Source organism: Sparus aurata, chromosome 19 (assembly GCF_900880675.1).
Source record: "Sparus aurata chromosome 19, fSpaAur1.1, whole genome shotgun sequence".
Taxonomy (NCBI): domain Eukaryota; kingdom Metazoa; phylum Chordata; class Actinopteri; order Spariformes; family Sparidae; genus Sparus; species Sparus aurata.
In genome coordinates, this window is record NC_044205.1 from 28,989,386 (window position 1) to 29,013,201 (window position 23,816).

The following is a 23,816-nucleotide window of genomic DNA, read 5'->3' on the forward strand; positions in this document are numbered from 1 at the left end:
AAAAATGTCCTATATTCATACTTGAAAACAGTCGGTTGTGAAAAATAGGGAGATTTTTTTCATCGGTGTATCGGCCCAAGTAACAAGGGTCCTTCCCCAGGTGTGTGTTTTATTTGTCATCATTTCTTGCCTTGTATTTTAAACCACACATGTCCAAAATTCTTAGAACAGTCAGTGTTTCCCCTAAATTTTTTGTAGCAGCTGTGCTCTGAGTTGATAACCCAGCAACACTAGGGGGTTCGGGGGGCATGCCCGCCTGGGAGAACATTTTGAAAAATGACCCTTTAAATGTCACCTAGTGGTGAGATTTAAAGGGTCATTAAAAAAAAAAGAAATCTTTTTCAGAATTTCGGAATCAGAATCTAAGACATTAGACAAAATAGTGTAGAAGCTGACATTGCTGCTTGAAAATATGTGAACCTCTTGAGTTTTAGAGAACTTTCTTAACACTATTTTCAGAAGTCAGTGGGCCACATGACATGGAAGCTATTGAGAAAAAAATCATCATTTCTCCATGTTAATATTCATATAAAATAGAGGAAGCACTAAAATACAATAACAATAGGTGTGTCTCATTCGTCCAGTTTACTAATACAATCTGCTGCTGGAGTCACTGGGTCACATGACATGGAAGATATTGAAAACATGTAATTATTTTGTATTAATATATTTATGCTAAGTAATTTAATGACGGTCCCTAAATCAGTCTCAGTGATTCAGCGCGGCTCTGGGAGGTGAGCTAACCGTCCTCCTGCTGCTCACACTGGGTGAACCTCAGTAAAGTCTCAGCTGGACCCGAGTGAAGATCCACCGAATATCCAACCTGAAACTAACTTCAGTGAGTTCAATGAGTCGCCTGTTGCAGCCTTTGAATAGGATGACGAGGATTTCAGTCACTCAACTTAAACGCTGACTTGTAGAAATTATACAAATAGCAGTAATGACAATAATAATCGATTTCAGGCTAATTTACAGTGTAGTGCTTTCACTGTGTGCAACTTAAATTCGCCATTCGCCCCCTGTGATATTAAACTGACAGAAATCATGTCATCATCAAAATCAAATGTCATTATGTTTACCAACACCTGACGGATGTGCATGATTCACGAGAGCCTCATTTTCAGGTCAGAAAAGCCGGATTGCCAGAAACTAACATTATTAGCCAATCAGAAGTGAAGTGGGGCGGGTCTTGGAAAAATGTGCTTCAACCGAGTCTGCTGCATTGATCCCCGTGCAGAGACGAGTGATGGGAACGGCAGTTCTTTTTACTGTACTGAATCTCTAGAATCTGTTCATTAAAATGATTCGTTCAAAAGATTCACCGAATCGTTCTGTGCTCTCCAACTCCCCGAACTGATAAGCAGCCAAACGATCCGTCATTCAGTTCATTAATCCCTGAGGTTCACGTTCCCTTACTGAGGGACGGTGCGTTCACGGACTATAGTACACAATCGTTCGCGGGAGACGCAGCGCTGCTTTGAGTGGTATACATGCACTGAAATTATTATACGGTGAAAGTGTCCTCTGTGCACCGTAAAACCACTTAACATGATGCTACACGGATGTTAGCAACATGGATGTTAGCAACACAGCGCTAGCAGTACGGTTACTGAACGTGAATCAACTCCTCTGCCCTGAGTGAGTGAGTGACACAGCGCCACTTTCAGCACAGTACGTGAACGAGAATCACGTCCTCAGCGACGCGAATCATGAGTGAGTGACAGCGCGAACGTGATTCACGTCCTGGCAGCCCTCGTTCGCGAACAACCTTTTTTTTTTTTTCTTTTCCAAAAACTTTATTGAAAGTTGCCAGCACATACAAATGCATGCCAACAATACAACTATGCTGGTGTAATCATGAGAACACAGAAATAGAACAAAATGTTTACATTCAAAGGTAAACAACGGGACATGAAAGGTGACGAAAAAGAGAGAGAGAGAGAGAGAATAACAAAAAGAGCGCGAGAGTATGACAATCAGATTACGTAAACACTTTATAGGTACAGCATACATTAAGAGTTTTGATGGCTTTTTTGTTCTTTGAGGGGGAAATTGTTGAGATATATTGTTCCATTTCTTTTAAAAACAAAGAGAAATTTGGTTTTTTGTTTGTGAACTTACACTTGTGAATGTGAAACTTAGCGAGCAGTAGAATTAGATTAACAAGAAAGAAAGCATTCTCATCTTTGCTACTGTGATCACAAGCACCAAACAAAACATTTTTATAGTATAAGACAAAGTCTGGGAAAATACAAGCAACTATAAATTTATTAATTTCATTCCACAGTTCACGAGTAAATTCACAGTACCAAAATAAATGAGAGCATGTTTCAGGAAGAGATTCGCAGAAGGAGCATTTTACATCAATGTCATTCTTCAATTTTTGTAAGAAGTGTTTGACTGGATAGAATCTGTGGATCAGCTTAAATGAAACTTCCTTTACCTTATTAGTAAGAAGAAACTTCTGTGGCAATGACCAGACTTTTTTCCAATTAATATTACTTACAAAATTGCTCCAGTAAAATGTTGCTGTAGGGACAGAAACCAAATCCCCCTGAAACAAGGCTCTCACTTTCAAATTCATACCTCTATTGAGAGAAAAGCAGAGTTTACCTAATGAAGTTTCTAATGGATCAGAAGGTGACAATGACAGGGGTGGAGAGTGGTCAGCATTCTTAAATAATATACATAAACCAGATGGTATTGCATCAAAAACTATAGAAAATTCTTTTGGAGTTACAGGTATATTATATTGGGCGAGAAATTCAGAGTAATTGTACAGAAGTCCCCTACTATCAAATAACTGACTCACCAAAAGGATACCATTGCTACCAGATAGCAAATACTATCTGCTTCACTCAGCTGATTAATATCAGGAATAGAGTCAAAAAAGTCAGAGCTAGATTGATGGCAGTACTTGGAGGTATAAAGATTACTGTAAAATTCAGCACAATAATTAGCTATTCTCTTTTGATCTTCAGTAACTAACCCATCCAATTTCAATTGTTGTATAGCATTGTTTTTAGCCTGTTGTTTTTCTAATCTGAAAAAGAAGGCAGAGTTCTGTTCTATGGAGGACCAAACCTGACATAAGTATAAATAAATAAATAAATAAATGCATAAATGCATAAATAAATACATAAATACATAAATAAATGCTGAAATAAATGTATAAATAAATAAATAAATACATGCATAAATGCATAAATAAATACATAAATAAATAAATAAATGCTGAAATAAATGTATAAATGAATAAATAAATGCATAAATAAATACATGCATAAATAAATGAATAAATAAATAAATGCTGAAATAAATGTATAAATAAATAAATAAAAGTATAAATAAAAGAATAAATGCTTTTTATTTATTTATACATTTCTGTTCACCTACATTTATTTATTTCTGTATTTCTGTTCACCTACATTTATTTATTTCTGTATTTCTGTGACCATATGTAAATGAGGAGGTAGGAGGTCCTAACTTCAGTCAAGAGCATGATTGGTTACAGGAGCGTGCCCGATGAGGGTCTACTACTTCTGCCTTACTAGCGGCGCTGATTCCTGTACACTGTACAGGAATGTTGCTGGCTACCAGCAAGCCCGCTCAGCTAACTGTTAGCTGCAGTTGTTGACATTTGTTCATGTAGCTCTGGTTTAGTTATGAATTTGACTGGCGTTCATTTTAACTTGCGAGGGTCCCAGGTGTGCTGGTGGTGTGGTTAAGAATCCCGTCTGGAGAGAGAGGGGTCCTCAGCCATGTCCGCTAACCAGGAAAAACATTCTGCTCATCGCTCCAAGTCATGTATATGTGTATTCTAGACGAGCGCTACAGAGCACAAATCGTCCAAAAGTGCATGTTGTCGGTCTCATATCTTTGTCGTGAATGTCTGTACTCTGAAATAACTCATGGGTGGAACAGGCTGAGGCATTTGTTCACGCCGAGCGGCTCGAGAGCGGAGTGGAGACCCCTTTTAGCTCTTATGTTAGCTGTTAGCTGCTCGCTGTAGCGCAGCGTCCAGGCTATCTTGTGACACTGGTTACCAACGGGTATTTTTCATTCCGCACTGTTCAAATGGTCGCTTAAAGCCATCGTACCGAGCCGCATACATCGTTATTAAGCTGAAGCTAAGTCAGTGTGAAAACTGTACACTGTCATACAGCCTGCTGGTCAAACAGTCTGCAGAGTACGTTGACATCCAGCCCGAGCTCAGCGTGAGGTCAATCAGCTGTGGCAAATCGTGAGACGTCCAGATCAACCTGTGATACAAACACCAGTAGCGACAATGGTTCATAGGAAAGCCCAGACATGTATCTCACTCTCGGTGGTAACATGTGTCAACAGTTAACCTGGACGCTACGCTCTTAGCGCTACAGCGAGCAGCTAAAAGCTAACTGCTAACAGCGGTGTCCACGCCGCTCTCGAGCCGCTCGGCATGAACAAATGCTTAATACTGTTCCACACATGAGTTGTTTAAGAGTACAGAGATTCACGACAAAGATATGAGACCGACAACATGCACTTTTGGACGATTTGTGCTCTGTAGCGCTCGTCTAGCAGTGGTTTGCAAGTCGCAGCCCCGGCTTCTCCGTGTGGATAGAAGTGTTCGAGCCACGTCAAAACGAATACACGTATACACGACTTGGAGCGATGAGCAGAATGTTTTTCCTGGTTAGCGGACATGGCTCTCCAGACAGGATTCTCAAACCACACCACCAGCACATCTGGGACCCTCGCAAGTTAAAATGAACGCCAGTTAACCTGTCACACTGGTCGAGGCCATTAAGCTAACTGGAGCTGTTTACAACGTTACAGAGAGCGAGGCTTGAGATCAGGAATCGTTTGCTTTTGTCTGGCTCTCCGATTTGACCAATCATGCTCTTGACTGAGGTCAGGACCTCCTACCTCCTCATTTACATATGGACACAGAAATACAGAAATAAATATATGTAGGTGAACAGAAATACAGAAATAAATATATGTAGGTGAACAGAAATGTATAAATAAATAAAAAGCATTTATTCTTTTATTAAAACTTTTATTTATTTATTTATTTATACATTTATTTCAGCATTTATTTATTTATTCATTTATTTATGCATGTATTTATTTATGCATTTATTTATTCATACATTTATTTATTTAGTTCAGCATTTATTTATGTATTTATTTATTTATGTATTTATTTATGCATTTATGCATTTATTTATTTATGTATTTATTTATACTTGTGTCAGGTTTGCTCCTCCATACTGTTCACCTTCTTCAAGCCATCTTCTACGCGATCTAACAAACGCTCCTTCAGCTTTTCGCTTGTAAATCTCATCCAACCTATGCTGTTGCTCAGTAAGCTCAATCTTTTCTGACTCACTGAGAGCCTCTAGTGGTTTGGATGATAAAGAAGTAATCTTAAGTATTGTGTCATTTTCTTCTGCTCTTCTTATTTTTGCCAAGTCACCACTGTATTTTCTCAGATACTTAGCAATCTCATATTTCATTAATTCCCAATTATTGCTATATACTTTTTCAGTCAGAGCTTTATTCCAATACTGTCTGATCAATCTTTCAATTTCAGTAGTTACATCTTTATATTTAAGAATGGTGCTATTAAGTTTCCAGTATGAGGATTTAGCAGAGGAGGGAGAAGACAAAAAAGGAATATTTATACTGATAGTTTTATGATCAGCTATCGGCGAAGGTAGAATGTCCGTTAAGACATTTTTCAAATCTTTAGAGACCAGCCAATATTCAATACGTGACAAGCTAGACATTGACTTGTTGTGCCATGTATAGAATTTCTGTGATACATGTGTATCTCTCCAAACATCAGTTAAAATAAATCTATCAATAAACCTCTTCAAATGAGAACTGGAGGAGTCGGCTTTCCTCGGTGGCCACCTGTCCATTTGATTATCCAGTGTAATATTGAAATCTCCACCAAGTAGTATTGAAGAATTTGGACATTTTGAGAGCCAGTGGAGCAGTTTTTTTCTAATGTATCAATATAAGTGATATTTTCTGCTTGTGAATTGAATCCATACACATTAACTAAAATGTTATTTGAATTTGCAATCTCTAGAACAAGGAATATAAAATGACCATCTTTGTCACAGTCTGAAAGTAAAACTTTCCCATTAAAACGATTTCTCAAAATGCAAACACCGGCTGAACCTTCTGACCCATGGGACATCCATAAATCCCCCCCCCACTGAGACCTCCAAAAATTAAGATCTTGTTCAGATGAGTGGGATTCTTGTATAAATCAAAAATCAGTGTTATACTGCTTGCAATATATAAAATGTAGCTTTACGTTTGACATGGTCTCTTAGGCCTCTTGCATTTAGTGCAATAACAGATAAAGACATGAAGGAAGAGAAGGAGGAATAGAAAAGTAAAATAGGATTAAGTGCAAAACCAAGTAAAGTGAATTTACGGTCCTTAAAAATGTACTTACTAACCAGGAGATGAGAAGGGCAAACCCTTTTTTTTTCTTTAAATGGTCGCAAACCTATAGTGCGGTTTCAAGTAAAGTAATAGCCTGAGGAGACAGTAAAATATAGGCTACTCTCTGTAGCAAATATCCTCACAAAAAATAAACCAAGGCACTTTTTTCTTCTCTTTTAAACAGAGGTAGGTGCATTTTAAGGTAAGTAAACAACTAAAAACAGCTGCATTAAACTGTACTTAGAAACGACTTTTATAAAGCACATGTATATCTTCAAAATTATAATACAGTAAAATAAAAATAGCAGCTTTTAACTTGAAGGTACCTAAGTACTCCTTACTAGTATTGCCTTGCCACTGAAATTAAATGTCAACTGTAAAAAAAAAAAAAAACAATCCACTGGCATTATTCCAGAATAGAGAAGAAATGAAAGGTCATATTGCAAACCTTATTGATAACACCTCATTGGCTCACCAGTCATATTTCTATGGTGGGAAAATTTCAGCTCCATTTACAAAAGCACGGCCACCAACGAAGAAAGCCAGCTTGTTTTCTTTACGTGCCTTTTCCACAGCAGGTTCCTCTTGTGTCTGTCCTCTGCCAGCTTCAGGTTGTTGCTCTTCAGGAAGGATGATTTTTTCGCTGCACGCCAGATGGCATCTCGATAAATTCGGGAGGTGAACTGCATTATGATGCCTCTGGGTTGGTTGTTGGTCGGCTTCCTGGGCCCAAGGCGATGTACCGTATCAACGACGTCTGGTAGTTTATCTTTGGCCTCTGGAAGAAGAGCCTGGCACACCTGGATGACTTCTTTGCGCACGTCCTGCTTTTCCTTCTCCTCCAAGCCGTAGAGTTTCAGGTTCCAGCGGCGGGTGTAGCTCTCCAGATGAGCTAAGCGTTTCTCTCGTGTGTCACGGCTCGCTTCGTGTTCTTTAATCTTAGACTCGATGCGATCAACTCTGTGCTTCATGGTCTTTATATCAGCACAGATAAACTCTAATGCTTCCGTGAGACCTGTAATCTGTGTAGCGTTTTCTTTGACCGCTTCTTTGACTTCTGCAATCACACTTGAGTTGTTACCAACCATCTTTTCCAGGGCGTCCGCTCTGTTGTTTATCAGCTGTGAGAGAGAGGAAAACTGGGAGAAGATGGTAGCTGTCTCCGTGTCTTCAACTCTTCTCTGCTTTACTGCGGGAGGCTTAGTCGGTGTAATGGGAAGAGGTGGAAACTCTTCTTCCATAAATGATACCTGTACTTGGCCGTTATCCGCGTCGAAATAGTCATGCATGCTGTCAGTGAGTGTATTCTTGGCTCCAGCTAGCCCGTCAGTAGCGGGGGGCGTGGGCGTAGCAGGTTTGCTAACAGAGTTAGTGGGACTCGCTAGCATCTTTAAAACATCGCTTTTTCTTCTGTCGGAGCTTTTCATTTTGGGTTTCGACATTTTCCAGAAGTAGCCGGGTAAAGATACTGTCGTTATCAGTTAAGGTAATTCGTCTGTTCGCACCCTACACTTAAAAAAAAACAGTTAAGTTTGCGAAGCTCATCCAAACGCGTGTGATCAGAGCGCCATCTTGTCGCGCTCCGTTCGCGAACGACCTGTTGAGGACGTGAATCACGTTCGCGCTGTCACCGAAGCTGCTGTCATCCGACTCGGCTCTCAGCCAGCGGAGCTGCAGAGGGAGGAGGGGGGGCGGGACAACCGCAAGTGATGGTGATTGGCTCTCTAAGGTAGAGTGAGAGTTTGCAGGCCAATCAGAGGCAGAGCTCAGTTTACACACAAGCAACACACGCACACAGCAGCCTCACACACAAACTAGCAGAGGTGAGCTGCAGCAATGAAGAGTCCGGAGGGAAAGTTAACGTTTTCAAAGTGGAAGTACAGACAATACTTTAATCTCTTTTGTCCACGTCTGTTGTAAACAACTCTGATCTAATGAATCATCTCTCAGCAGCACACGCTTCTACAACACTAACACTGGACAAAAACTCTGTTGCTGACGCTGTTGATGATGACAGCAGGCCAGGTGTGGCTAACGTGAGCTCCGCTAACAGCTTCACTAAAACTTGTGACACAGACTGAAGTGAATGCAATGATAGACAGGTATGTTGTTGAGAACTTGCTCCTGTTATCATCAGCTGACTCAGACTCCTTCAGAGCTTCACTGGTAAAATATCAGGGAGAACAGGAGCCGGTCCGCCATAAAGAAGACATTTTCTAAATACATATGTAGATGCTGAGTAGCTGAAGTGACTGCCGAGCTCAAAAGGGGGAAGAAATAAAAGTAACGCAATAATTACTTTTCCTGGTAACTAATTACTTTTATAGTGGAGTAATTCCGTTACTTACTCAGTTACTTTTGGAGGGAAGTAACTAGTAACTATAATTAATGACTTTTTAAAAGTAACGTGCCCAACACTGCCCAACACACAACACGATTACCGGGAGCAACAACCACAGCTGACGTACCGGCATCAATGACTGACCGTGTGTGGGAGACTTGAAAACACCGTAAAATACCAAATAACAGCCGGGCCGTTTATTTGTTTCACTCACTGAAAAGACCAGGCGGCAATTTGGGACAGGCGTTTAATTCCTTCCTCTCAAAAATCCAGGATGAAAATGTCACAAACTTCTCCAGCTTCTCGGTGAATTCTCTGGCATCCTTCTGGGCAATAGTTGTCTTCTGCAAGTGAAGTTGTTGCGGCGGAGGAAACGATTCGGCCAACCAGCACTCGCTGCAAACTCCTCATCTCTGCTGTCACTCACGGTGGCGGACATTTGTTTCTCCATCACCCTGATCATTTTGCGGGACACTCTCTCGTGTTGTGCCCGTTTGCTGATAACTCATCCCCGCATGTTTATCTCAGGCTCCTCTCTAGCCTTCTTCCTCCCTCCAGCAGGCAGCCTGGCCCTGTTGCTGTCCTCCTCGGACAGACGCTGAAGCTCAGTTTCTCTCACTCTCTTCTGGTCGACAGAGAAACGTCTAGCGGCTGCTTCTCCAGAGTTTTCCTCTGCATATTTTAAGACAGAAAGTTTGAATTTCAAGTCATACTTTTTATTTTGTTGCTGCACCGGAGCCATGGCGATCATCAGTGTGATACTGACTGACAGAAAGCAGCACAACACGTGAAAAAGGCGAAGAAGAAAAACGTGCAGTGTCAGTGGTCACGTCTTCTTCCTTGATTAAAAAATAAATGAATAAATCAGACCCGACATTTATTTGGAACCGGCGGTTATTCACCAACATATACACCTGCACCCGGCGTTTAAAGGGACCCTGCGGTTAATTGGAACCCGGATATTATTTGGTCATTTACGGGACGCGTGTGCACGTTCATCACAGAACATGATTTATCTTTCAAGTTCTCCCAACACCTGGTAAATGGATGTAAAAAATGCAATATTTGAAGATAAAATTGCTCTGACAAAACTGTCAATGGAGTAAAAACTCAACACAGGAAAGTGATTATAGCCAATGCCTCAGTTCTTATGCTGGAACTGAAAGATGTCCTGCCATGTCTTCCAGTATGATCTAAAGATATTGATCATTTTAAATACTTTTAATGATAAATGTTTAATAACTGTATTGATCCAGACCTGATTGAGATCAGCAGCTTGTTATTAATCTGTGTTGACATGAACAGCTGTATGAATGTTGTGCTGACATGTGGATGATGTCTGTAGAAGGCTGATGATGATCCACAATAACACAATGACAAAGTCTCTCTACTCATTTTAGAGAAAAGCTCATTGATGAGGACACAGTAATGTTGAGCTACACATTTAAAACCTGAACACATCTGACTGGATTATAAAGTGATTTTTATCTCCATCATTTATTCTTTATTCAGATTGTGGAGCTGCAGTTTGTCAGAGATCAGCTGTGCTTCTCTGGCCTCAGCTCTGAAGTCCAACCCCTCCCATCTGAGAAAGCTGGAGCTGGACGACAACAAGCTGCAGGATTCAGGAGTGAAGCTGCTTTGTGATTTTCTACAGAGTCCAAACTGTAGACTGGAGACTCTGAGGTCAGTTCACTGACTCTGTTACTGTTGTAGATCTGATTTGTTCAATCAACAACTGAGTTTACATTCATACATTACTTATGTACATGTACATATATACTTATATATACAAGTTATAAATCTCCTTTGGTTCATATTTTCATGTTTTTTTAATCTAGATTTAGTCTTCAGACGTGCACATGATTATAGAGAGGCTCAAAGTCAGAACAGGGCAGTATGTGTGTGCACATAGTGCGCCACATTTATTTTCAGGCCTTAATAACACAATATGTAGATGAATGTAAAATGAATAAACACAGTAATTATAGAAAGCTAACTACTTAGCTGTGTATCCTGTGTAGCTGTGAGTGATATGTAATTGCCATTTCTTTTGTGTCAACAAATTATTGTCAACACGAGTTTATTCACATTATCATAATACTGAGAATTGTTTGGAAGACATGCAAATCAGCTGCAATTCTAAAAAGCAATCAAACACTGGTTTATTATTAGGCTATTTATTGGAGGGCAAGTGCAAAGTAGAAATACAGGCTACACATCTAAACATGTGACAAAACCAAGAAATGTGACTGTTAGTAGGAACAGCATGTTTACAACAGCAAAGTCACAATAAACTCTGGAAGAAGTTTATTGTGACTTTGCTGTTGAGTTTACATTCATACATTACTTACATCCATGAAGTTATAAATCTCCTTTGGTTCATATTTTCATGGTTTTTTAATCTAAGTTCAGTCTTCAGACTTCTGTTTCTTAAAATAACTGTAGAAAATGTTCAGTTACTTGTTAAAGTAAATTAATGTTTATGATTTAATCTGTTAACAGAAGATCCTCGGAACTAACATTTGATTTACACACATTAGATTATAAAGTGATTTTTATCTCCATCATTTATTCTTTATTCAGATTGAGGAGCTGCAGTTTGTCAGAGATCAGCTGTGCTTCTCTGGCCTCAGCTCTGAAGTCCAACCCCTCCCATCTGAGAGAGCTGAAGCTGAGTGGAAACAACCTGCAGGATTCAGACATGAAGCTGCTGTGTGATCTGAAGGAGAGTCCAGACTGTAGACTGGAGACTCTGAGGTCAGTAGAGGGTTGGAGTCAGTTCATGCTGGTTTCAGCAGTATTGTACTAAACACAGTATCAAAGTAAAGATCCAGTATTTCCTGCTTTCCTCAGTGAATCGTGAGAGGAGAACAGTCAGCCAATCAGACGAGCCAGAAGCTTGTTGTGATGGTGTGTTTGAGTTGATGTGAAGACGACTGTTGTTGTTGTGTTCATGTCTACAGGAAATAAAGCTGATCACAGCTGACAGCATCACAGGATGTATAGAGACAGTGTCCTCATTCATCAAACTGTCGGAGCATCAAATCTGATCTCAAAGTGTTTGTTCTCTCATTTCAACACTGAAGAACTCATCAGTTCATCTTTGTCACAGCTCTCAGATCAGTCTGACTGAAGGCTCTTATTTCAGAGAACCATCATTACATTTAGTAACCATGTGGTCTGTATACAGACCAGAACCTCTGCTGAAGTCCAGAAACCACAGCTGATGTTTTACTGTTCAATGTAGGACCTTTAACGTTATATTTATATCTGCCCATGTGTCATTTGATTTGTCCAAATATTTTATAACAGACTCCATATTTACATATTGTCATGTAATGTTTCCAAAGTAGATGAAATCTTTAAATGTGAGTGAGACTCTGGTTTTTAACAGCAGTAAATCATCATTAAAGTGAGCTGTGAGTATCTGTGTTCCTGCAGTAATGATGCGTTCAGGGACTGTCAGCACTTTATTTCCACTGTGTCCTTCAGTGAAACCTGCAGAGTAAACAGACTTGATGTCCAAAGTGTCTGCAGGTCTGTGAGCTTCACTCCAACACGTTAACATGAAGCTGAAAGGAAGCTGGCTACGCTACACAGCCGCTCCACTTGTGGTCTGAACAGGACTGAAGTCCTGCTGGTCTTTATATCACTGACTGACAGCTGATGGAGGGAGTCTCTGGAAACACTCATTTATCACTTCTGCTGTCTCTCTGCTTCTCTCATCAGATGGATGCCGTGATCTTTGTCGGATTGATCCGAAAGTTGGAGGTGTTGAGAGGATCAGCTGTGTCCTGATGATCCAGAGAGGTTGAAGCAGCACCATCAGCTGGTGGGTGGAGAGGCTCTGACTGGGCCGTGTTACTGGGAGGTGGAGTGGAGAGGAGAGCTTCATCCAGCAGTGACTGACGGACCAATCACAACAAGTGGAGATGACTGTCAGTGCTGCAGTGTGAACTGCTCTGAGATCAGCTCCACTGTCACACACAATGTCCAGTCCAGCATCATCCCTGTGTTCCTCTGGATGTGACAGAGTATCATCAGTGTATCTGGACTGCTCTGCTGCTGCTCTGTCCTTCTACACAGTCTCTGCAGACACACTGACACTCCTCCACTCCTTCTGCTCCACACTCACACACCTCCTCCACCTGGACCTCCACCTGGACCTGGACCTCCACCTGGACCTCCACCTGGACCTCCACCTGGACCTGGACCTCCACCTGGACCTTTATTCTTTTATTCACTCACAAATTCTGACAACTGTTTGTCCACAAACTTGTAGATCAACATATTTAATTGGATATTTGCTTTTGCTGTCAGTTGCAGCTCCACCAAGTGGAATGATGGTGAATTGCAGTTTATTTCCACATTATATTTTAGAAGAATTTTTTCTTTTAGAAGTGAAAAAGCAGTTCTGGTTCTGATCACCAACACCAGATTTTCTCAGAACTGAACAGAAAATAGTTTGAAAGAATAAAAGAAGTTTGGATTTAATCAGAACTTCACTGAAGTCTCCAAACTGAAACACGGTTCTGACTCCAAACCCAAGTATGTTTGTTATCAGAGCAGGTTCTGTATCTGACAGCTTTAAAGTCTTCTTTGTCGAGTGGATCCGACCAGACTGTTGTGGCAGAAAGTGACCTAAAGAATCCAAAGACTCTGGTCATCATTGTGAATCTGTCGCCTTAAACAAACTTTAACTTTCACATGGTCTTTTTATCTGTTGTTAAAAAAAGACATATTGATCAGAGTTGCTTTTATTTGCTGTAATATCTGTAGATTTAGTTGTAAAGTCAGTTCAGTCTTCAACTTTGCTCACACACTGAACATCAGAACATTTTCACTTCCTTTAGACGTGAAGTAAGAAACATGTACTAACTGTTACCTTGAGTGTAATTATCAGTGATGAAGAAATATATAATGAATGTTTTATATTTAATCCCACTATTCAAATCTCATGTGATGTAAATCGCCTCCATCTATATTATTAAACGACGTCCGTTTGTTGAATCACTTCTCTGGATTCAGGTTTTATTTCTGACTCATGAAGATTAAAGTTTTGCTCATTTTCATCAGCTTCTGTATTCTTTTCTATAACAGTATTTATTTGTAGGTAACAGAAACAATTACAAAAAAAACAAACTGAAGAAAGTCTTTGTCCTAAAATGAATCAATAAAATCTCCAAAGTATCAGAAATGATTTCTCAGTCCAGACGGTGAGGCGTCACTCTGCTCGGTGTTCTCTGTCCGCTGATCTGGAACTGGTTCAGAGAGCCGATGTCGGCGTCTCATTTCATTTAGTTTTGTTTGTTTGTTCGTTCGTTTTTATCCCGTATGTATTGTGTTTTTTTTATTTATCTAAAGAAAAACAGATTCTGTAAAAGATAAATCAGTAAAAATAAGCTGGATTTGATGTTCCCTCTACGGGTCGACTGATGTGTTTTTTGTTTGTTATTAGTAATCAAGTAGATAACTGATATTGATTTACAGAAAAATAAAAACCTCAGTGTGAAAGTGGAGAATAACCAGTGATGGAATGTAACTACAATTTACACCAGTACTGTACCTGAGCTCAGTTCTGAGGTTCTTTCCTTCAGTCAGTCCATTTTTCTGCTACTTCCTCTCTACTTCCTCTGTACTTCCTCTGTACTTCCTCTCTACTTCCTCAACAGTGACTCAACAGATTGAGATCATTCAGTGTTGAAAGGCTGTTAATTGTGATGTGTAACCAATCAGAGTGCTGTGGGGGGACGTGGAGTGAGACCAGACTGGTGACGACAGACAGAACGCTGCATCAGAGGTAAAGTATCTGTTTTAATTGATTTTATTGGCAGTTGGACACAAAACACTCAGGAAGCATTCATCAGAGAAATGCTGAATATCTGCCCTGATAATGGCTCTACACACAGTTCAGCTGCTGTCGTTCTGTCTGTCAGCCTTCATCTACAACACATTGATGTGTTCTGGAGCTCGGCAGCGTTGAAACCAGAACCTTTGAGTGTGAATACTGTCGTCCAACCCAAACCATGATCTGTGGGTTATTTCCTCCAGCTCTGATTTGTAATATAGCAGGTGTAACAGAGTTAGAAATAACCTGTTATGAATTTCTACAAAATAGACATGCTTGTCTTCTAAACATGTACACTTTAGTTTTGGAGCCACCTGGTGGTTAATAGTGCAGATTCCTCTTTACGCGCCTCAGCAGAGGAAAATCCTCCGAGCTGGAGGTGGAGACATGTGCACAACTAATGTTTCTGTGTTTAATGTTTTAACGCTCTGTGAGACTGTGAGGAGCATGTATTTTTACTGTGAGGATTACTAGCATGTATACTGAAAGTTACAGACGTTTCTGTGCAGAAATAGTAACTTTATCAGCCAGTAATTAACGTGTGCTGCCAATGCTAATTATCTAGCCATGCACTTGCTAGCTTGCTCCCGGTGCAATATTTCCTTGTTGTTACTTGGGATAGTAATTGTTCTACTTTTCATGACACAGATGTGAATGATTGCAGTTGCATAACGTTGTGCAGAACAACTGTGTGTTCCTGTGTGGCCGTGCTGTCCAAAGGGGACAGACATCATCTCACACTACCAGCTGTCTCAGGTGTGATGGAGGATTGGAGCTTGTCAGCTCAAGTCACTCTGAGAACAGCTGATGGTGTTTTTAATCACATGATTTGGTCACCATTAGAAACATCAGCTGTTGATATCAATAACAAACTCAATAATCAATCAGACACAAGTTTCTTTGTTTTTTGCTTTTTCTTTTTTATTCACAAAGAAAAACAAAATCAACTTTTTTGCTCTTTCATACATTTTTTGTCAGGATGCAGCTCTTCTTATATTTACAATGATCAGATAATGAAATGGTTCAATTCAAAACGCAACTGCGTCATAATTCTGAGAACATTGTTTTCTGATAATATAATAGTCATGCAGTTATTAGAATAAATGAGACTACATTAGATAACATCAATCATTGTGGTAAAACTGGTGAGTTGTTGTGGTGAAAAATCAAAGTGACACATCAGAGAAAAACATTTGTAGTAAAACAGATAAAAACACATGGATCAGAATGTGACAAATCAACAATGTATACATCACACATCAGCAATAAATCCACATGTATTCTATGATATATCAGCGGTTCCAGACACGTGTGCTGTGGTTGTCTCTAGGTTGTATTTTGCATGGACCGTGCCTTGGAGTCTGCCCCAGCATGTCACAGGTTCAGGATACTGAAGGCAGAGTGTTTAGCGCTGCTGGGACGCTGCCCAGAGGCTCAGTCTGTAGCCAGGTGAGAGGACATGTTGGAAACATACTTTGAGCAACACATTTGTTTGACATGGGTGGAATTTGTAACAAAGACTGCAGGGTGAAAGCAGATTAAAACATGTCCATTTATTCCATGAAATGATGTGAATCTTTGTGTAGAAAATCAAGTGTTTGTTCTCCTCAGTGTGATTGACAGGAGAGATGATCAGAGGAGCAGAGTTTTTACCACCATCATTAGTACATGGACAGAATAGAGTTTGTGAGTGAAGCAGCAGCCAGTAAAGGAGCAGATAAGAGCTGCAGCATCAACGTCATAAAAGGAGAGCAGACCCTCCTCATAATCCACAAACACCCCCACCTTCTCAGGCTGACGCTTCAGAGAGAGACTGACTGGAGGGCTAGCGTTAGCTTTGGACTCATTTTTATTCCTCAACCATATCGTCCAGTAACCATTCTGAGGATTCACTTTGATTAGTCCCTTCCTGTTGATCCACTCTCTGGCCACTCCTAAAGTCCACTTACTCTTCCCTTTAACTTGAGCCTCATAATAAAACTCTGCTTTGCTAAGACACAAGTATCAAATCTCTCTGGTTGTCTGGGAGATTCTTCTCCACATCACTATCACATCCACCGTAGAACCACGCACACACACAACCCGTTACATTTAAACAACGTCCGTTTGTTCAATCACTTCTCTGGATTCAGCTTCAGTTTTGCTCATTTTCACCAGCTTCTGGATTCTTTTCTACAACAGTATTTATTTGTAGCTAACAGAAACGATTACAAAAAAACATCTTTCCGCAGATTTTCAGTCACACCGCTCTTAAGGTTCTCTTATCGTCAGTGGCAAGGCGCGTCGTTAGACAGAAAAATGATGTTTGTTTCAAAACCAAATAACAGCAAAATGTACATTTTAACAAGTTTAATTATACATTTATCAATATTCATATCATCGCACATAGTAAACCCTAATTATTGCATATTTACACAAGATTTTAATAGAAACAACTCAGAACAAGAAAATTAACAATTAAAAATAACTTTTTTTATTATGAAACATTTTATTTTAACACTTACTAATATAAAATAATGATGTAAAAATCTGTAAAGGAGCTGATGTAAAACCAACAAAGAGCCGTTGTGATCACTGGTCACAGTCTGCAGATTACCTCCGCTCTCCTCACAGTTACCACACACGGGCTTGTGGCATTTCAAGTGTCCCACGTTTGGTTCCGTTGGCAGCTCTTTGGGACCGGCACTGCCTCCGGTTCTGTGTCTGCTGCTGCTGCGGTGGTTGCTTCCGCTGCTGCCCACCTTGTGCCGACTGCCGCGGCCTCTTTCCCCTCCATGTATTCTGCCCTCAGCTCCCTCAGCTCCTCAATTTCACCATCAATTTTCATACACTCACACAGAAAGTGCATGTATGTATTCCACAAATGAACCCTGACAAGGCTCACCTGTGAAGTGAAAACCATTTCAGGTGACGACCTCATGAAGCTCATGGAGAGAAGGCCAAGAGTGAGCAAAGCAGTAATCAAAGCAAAGGGTGGCTACTTTGAACAATGTCAAATATGAAACATATTGAGAGTTATTTCACACTTTTGACTTTACTACATAATTCCATATGTGTTCATTCATAGTTTTGATGCCTTCAGTGAGAATCTACAATGAGAATAAAGAAAAAGCATTAAATGAGAAGGTGTGTCCAAACTTGTGACTGGTAGTGTATGAAAACATCCAGTTCCATTCCAAGTGAACCTTCTATCAGTTCATCACCTGCTATAAACAGTCTGCTTATATGTTGGAAGTTCCACTCATTTATTTTCAGCTCATCTTATCTACAATCATACATCTATTGTGTTCATGTGTTCATGTACATGTTTTTACAAGATTGCGTCATTTCTCCGGGTTTTCCTGCTGATGACGTCACTGCTGTTCCCGACCCACGCTGTGATACACCGATCAAGTTCATGTGCATGTTCAGAACTGTACACAGACTCAACAGCATGCAAACATCCAGCTCCAGGTGTTTAGCTCATACCTGATTGATTGCTATGTAGAAAAACTTTGAGGACATTTTACGCCCATCTCGTCGTGGCGTCCATTGGAATGGACATGAAGAAATACTATTAAAAACACCAGTTACCAAAAATGTGTTTTTTCCACTTTGTCTTTATGTTGGAGAGTCAGAATCAGTTTTTTATTGTTTTTATTTTGCCCAGCCAAAAAAATGTGTGTCTGAAGGGGTTGAAAGTAAAAAGGTGAAAGAAGATAAATTGTTGGTGAATCTACAAGAAACTCCAGATGAAAATGAGCTGTGAGCGACTCTGAGTCTGTATATGCAACAACCAATAAATAGAAACTCATAAACTGACTCAGGGTCAGAACTTGGAAAGTGTTGGTTGTGTCTTTGTAAACTTTGCACGGCCGCACAGTCTTTTCTCTTTCTATTAGAATATTCTTTGAATGTTGTAAATAATCATCAGCCTCAGCAGCTTGTTATTAGCATCTTGTATTAATAAAGAATCCTTGGTGTCTCCTAATTGTTGTTTAAAGGTGTCGGAGCAGCAGATCCTGGATCAGCTGCTAACTGCTCCGGGCTGCTGCTCTTTATATGAAACATAAAGCGTCTCATCAGCTCGACTCGTTCGTCTCTCCGAGCAGCACAAACGGCTCTTTTGTCCGTCTGAAGCTTCTCCTCGCCGTCGAGGCTAAAGGTGCCGCCTGATGTCTGACAGCGAGCCGAGACGCTTTCTTTCAACACGTTTCAGTCTCTTTCACTGGACGCAGACGATCTGAGGAGGCAGAGCGTTTGGCCGCTGACAGGAAGTCTCTGAGGTTGGAAACATGCAGTGGCGGTTCTAGACAAATGTTACTGGGGGGGCCAGTGTTTAATCAGAGGGGCACGTTAACAAACGGAAACAAATAATATTTAAACATGAAATACTTTCATTTTGCATCACATTAAAATCATACAAAAGTTTGTTTTGTACATAAAGAGTGCATGGATTGAAACAATGAGGTCGGGCCATCAAAAATGAGAAATGAAATCCAGCAGGACGATGCTGCAAAAGGTGGGCATGGAGCCCTGACCCCCTCATACCAGTCTGGCCTAAAGCTCCGTCTCCTGTCCCCCATCAGAGTGGTTGAAGATGTTCAGCTTGGGCTGCACTGCTACATCCTTCTTGGACTTGCTGATATCTGTGGAAAGATGCACAGTAAAGATAGGGCACAACTAGAAACAACATTTATTTACTGTTGTATGCATGGATTTTAAAATGGAGGCCAAATATTTGTTTCTTTTTTGAACATAAGAATCACATATTAATGAGGCAAAAACTCATTTCTGGCAGAAAGCATCATTTTATGGACACACTGTACTATGAATTGTAATGACACTGCTTTGCAAATGTCCTGAAGAAGAAGAGCTGTTGTACATGACAAACCTGATGGTGCAGTACTTGATCCACATGAATCCACTTGCTGTTCCTCTGGTTGTTCCTCTCTCTGTCCCTGTATGTTTTCTTCCTCCTCACCCTCTGGAGTGTCCCTCTCTGTGTCAGTGCCCTCACTTTCATCACCTGCCTTCTCTCCAACCTCCACCAGCTCCTCAGCTCTCTCAATACCTTGATATGTTTCTCTGGCACAGCGGTGGCCAGGGACATTTTTACAGGGTCACTGACCCCTGTAGGCCCCCGTGTAGAGCCGCCACTGGCTGTCACACATGGACGTCTTCTTTCTTTACCTTTTCCTTCACTAGTGCTGCACTTTGTAGCTTTACTCACCAAACACTCTCATTTATTACTTGTTCTAATTAGAAAATCACACCTTTAAGCATCAGCAGCTTCAATTCTGCTGAATTCAAGATATTTAGTCGACGGTCTGTGATTTGTTTTGCTTTTTACAAACTTTAATCCTCCATCTGCTCAGTGATGCATTAAAACTTACAAACTCATTCTTAGAAATGATGATAATAAATAAAGCTGCAACATTCACTATCTGTTGAGCAGGAGGTTAAAGAAGAAGAGTTGAGTGATGTTCAGCTTCATCACTGATGAATGTGACAAACGTTGTACTGCAGCGCCCTCTGCAGGTGGAAGCAGTCACCGCCTCAGATATCTGATTTCCACCTTTATTATATTTCTACATCTGTCTTCTGTTTCAGCCAGTGTTGGAGAAAGTACTCTGAGTCAGACTCCAGTAAAAGTCAAAGCTGTGCTGTTGAAATATTAGTTTGGTGAAAGTGAAAGTCACAAACATGAAGAGTACTCGAGTAAAAGTCTTTATTACAGTTGGTATTAAAAGTAACTGATCCATATATTTACATGTTTGTATGAAGCGTTCACTCTGAGTCAGCTGATTATCACAATCACTGTTTGGATTGTTGAAAGAATAAATTAATTTCAGAATGATCAACTTTGGCTCTGATGCAGAATGTAATCTGCAAAGTAACTAGTAACTAATGTAATCACATGTCATCAGTGGAAACAGAGAACAAGAATCATTTGTTTGTGTAACTGAGCTGATTACAAAACACTTCCACAGTATTTGACTACATGATCATCATGTCTCCGTGTTTCTAGCCTGGAAAGTAACTAAGTACATGTACTCAGGTACTGTACAGGTACAAATTCAAGGAGCTTAACTTGAGTGTCTCCATTTTCTGCAGCTGTATACTTCTACTCCACTACATCTCAGAGGGGAATGTTGTACTTTTTACTCCACTACATCAGTCTGGCAGTTTAGATTACTAGTTACTTTTCAGATTACATTCCCGTCCTGTTTCTCCAGGTGTGTTCATGTTGAATGTTTGTGATAAACTGACAGTGTTGTAAAAAAGTACCCAGAAGTCAAACTGGAGTCAAAGTAAAGTATCTGATATTAAATGTACTCGAGTAAGAAAAATACAAGTGAAAGAAAATGATGCATAAATGTACATGTATGTTTGTAATGTGTGTATGCTGCGGGTCGACTGATTATCAGAGCTGATGTTCAACTTTGTATTGATTGTTGGAATCAGGACGATAATAAAATAAAGTGAACAAAGTGTGTGTGTCACTGAACCTGACTGAGAGCATGAAGCACAATATTAAACACACAAACACACATGTGGCCCCTGTGGTGGACAACAAGAAGACAACACGTCCAGTATCAGACTGCGCTCCAGCAGCCGTGGCTCATTTACGGTAATCGTACTGAACCGGCTCTGACTGGGTCAGACTGCAGTCTCACATCAGAACCGTGAAACACACGAGACGTTTACAGCAAGCAAGTTCTGTCCTGGTCAGAGGTCAAAGGGACACACACACACACACACACACACACACACACACACACACACACACACAGCAGCAGGTGGAAAGAGGAGGAGGAGCTAAGATCATGTGATCCAGGGGAAGTGAAAGTGTTCAGTCAGTTGTCTGAAGTTTGAGGCGACAGACGAGGGACGAATCTAAAGCTGATGCAGGGTGAGTCTTCATCTAACCTTTTTTATTTCACTGCCAAAGTCTGTGAGTGAATGTTCAGATTTAAAGAGAGCTGACCAAGTGGAGATCTGCCTCCATATATTATACTGTACACTGCTGCTGTGAGTGTGAAAGGAGAACTGGAGATTGTGAGCTACTTGCTGTTTCTCAGACATGTCATCGTGTGGAGGAAACAGAGAACAAAATGGAGTCTTCAGTGTCCAGCTGTCTGTCTCTGAAGAGTGACCAGTCCAAACAAGAACCTCTAGTCTTCAGTACTGAACCAGAACCCTCAGACACACAGTAAGAGAACTGATACTAACTTATTTATCTGACTAGTTTTCAGTCTTTTCTGTTTCACTGCTTGATTGTGTGTTTTATGTGACATTATTTACTGAGATGTATTTGCTGCCTAAATCTAACAAACTGTCTGTGAAACTAAAATAAATAATGTGTCTTCCTCTTCTTACCTGTGACAGCTGTCAGTCACCTTGAAGAAAGCTGTAATCTGATCTAAGAGGACTAATACAAACTTTTAAACTGTTGCAGGAGTGTGTGTTTTTAGAGCTTCTTAAATGACATCATAGATTTTTTTTTTAGGGTGTTTGTGAGATTAATAAAAAAACATGTTTGTGTTTGCAGAGTTCAGTCCAACAGACAGAGAGCAGAGTCTCCAGTGTCCAGCTGTCTGTCTCTGAAGAGTGACTGGTCCAAAGGTCTTCCTCCAGCCTTCAGTACTGAACCAGAACCCTCAGACACACAGTAAGAGAACTGATACTAACTTCAGTTTATACAATTAAATCATTACCATTTTTTCTGGAAATTACATTTTAAAGCTTTGTGATTTGTATTATACGTAGTGACGAGACAATTATGTGTCAACATCAGATATTCTTTTTGAACACACTGCAGTGTTGCATCATGGGATATAGCCTAAATATTGTTGACTAGTGAGATACTTCAAGTTCATTCATTGTTTGTCTGTTAGAGAAATTTAGTCTTCAAAGTGTTTAGTTTGCTCAGTTAAACCTTCAGGAGTTTGATGGCTTATTCAACGTGTTTTGCTGCGATGGAAGAATTACTGATGAATGAAAACCAACAAAAGTCATCTCAGTGTTTTTACTGCAGATGGATCAAATGATCTGTTCAAAACACAAGAATTACAACTTTCACTGAATGTCAGGATGAGGAGCACAAAGTATTTTACAGATAGATAAATGACACAAATGAGGGATTTATGTTCTGCTTTAATGACAAGTGAGGATTTCTTCTTTATCTTTGCAAAGTAAAAGGCTCCATTGATGAGGGCTGGAAGTATCTCATGGAAACTGTCCCAGAATCTTCACTCTGAGATTGTTTTTATCTTCATCAAACCTTTTTTATCAAACACAGTTGTTGAAGAAAGAGGAGGGTATATTGTACTAAGTGTGACCATGTACTTTGTCCAGTATGGTTTAAGTTTTTAATAGCTGCTACTGAGGTCATGTTTTATGGTCCTTTTTGTTTGTGTAATTAAATCAAATGATGCAAACTGCTCCACTTTGACTCAGACAGAAACAAAGTGTTAGTGATTGGGAGTTCAGTCCAGATTCAGACCTTGGAGAAGACATGCTTATGTTTACAGTCTGTCTTCTCTTTTGTCAGACTGATCTATGATTTCTAATCTGAGTGATTTTCCTTTATCTCTTCAGAAAGACAGAGGGAAGTGTTTCTGTGGAGGAGCAGCCGTCCTGCTGTTCTTTGTGTCAGGACGTCCTGAAGGATCCAGTCTCTACCAGCTGTGGACACTGGTTCTGCAGACAGTGCATCACCTCATACTGGGACCAGTCTGCTTCATCAGAACACTCCTCCTGTCCCCAGTGTGGAGAAAGATCCAGAACAAGAGCTGATAGAGTTCTGCAGGAGGCTTTAGATGAATATAAGATCAGTCTGAGGAGGAGATGTGAACATGTGACTGAAGGAAGTGATGGAACAGGAAGTGATGGAACAGGAAGTGGAACCCTCCTCAACAGGATCTACACTGAGCTCTACATCACAGAGGGACAGAGTGAAGAGGTTAATACCCAACATGAGGTGAGACAGCTAGAGACAGCTTCCAAGATGGAGACCCTCCATGACACTCCAATCAGGTGCTGCGACATCTTTAAAGCCTCACCTGACCAACAGAGACGCATCAGAGTGGTTCTGACCAACGGCGTCGCTGGAGTTGGAAAAACCTTCTCGGTGCAGAAGTTCACTCTGGACTGGGCAGAGGGCTCCGAAAACCAAGATGTCAGTCTGCTGGT

At 40.4% G+C, this 23,816-nt stretch overlaps 1 pseudogene; it reads left to right on the forward strand.

Moving 5' to 3' along the window:
- Window positions 1–23,816, forward strand: part of LOC115569836 (NACHT, LRR and PYD domains-containing protein 12-like) — a 51,685-nt pseudogene that overhangs the window by 10,616 nt on the left and 17,253 nt on the right.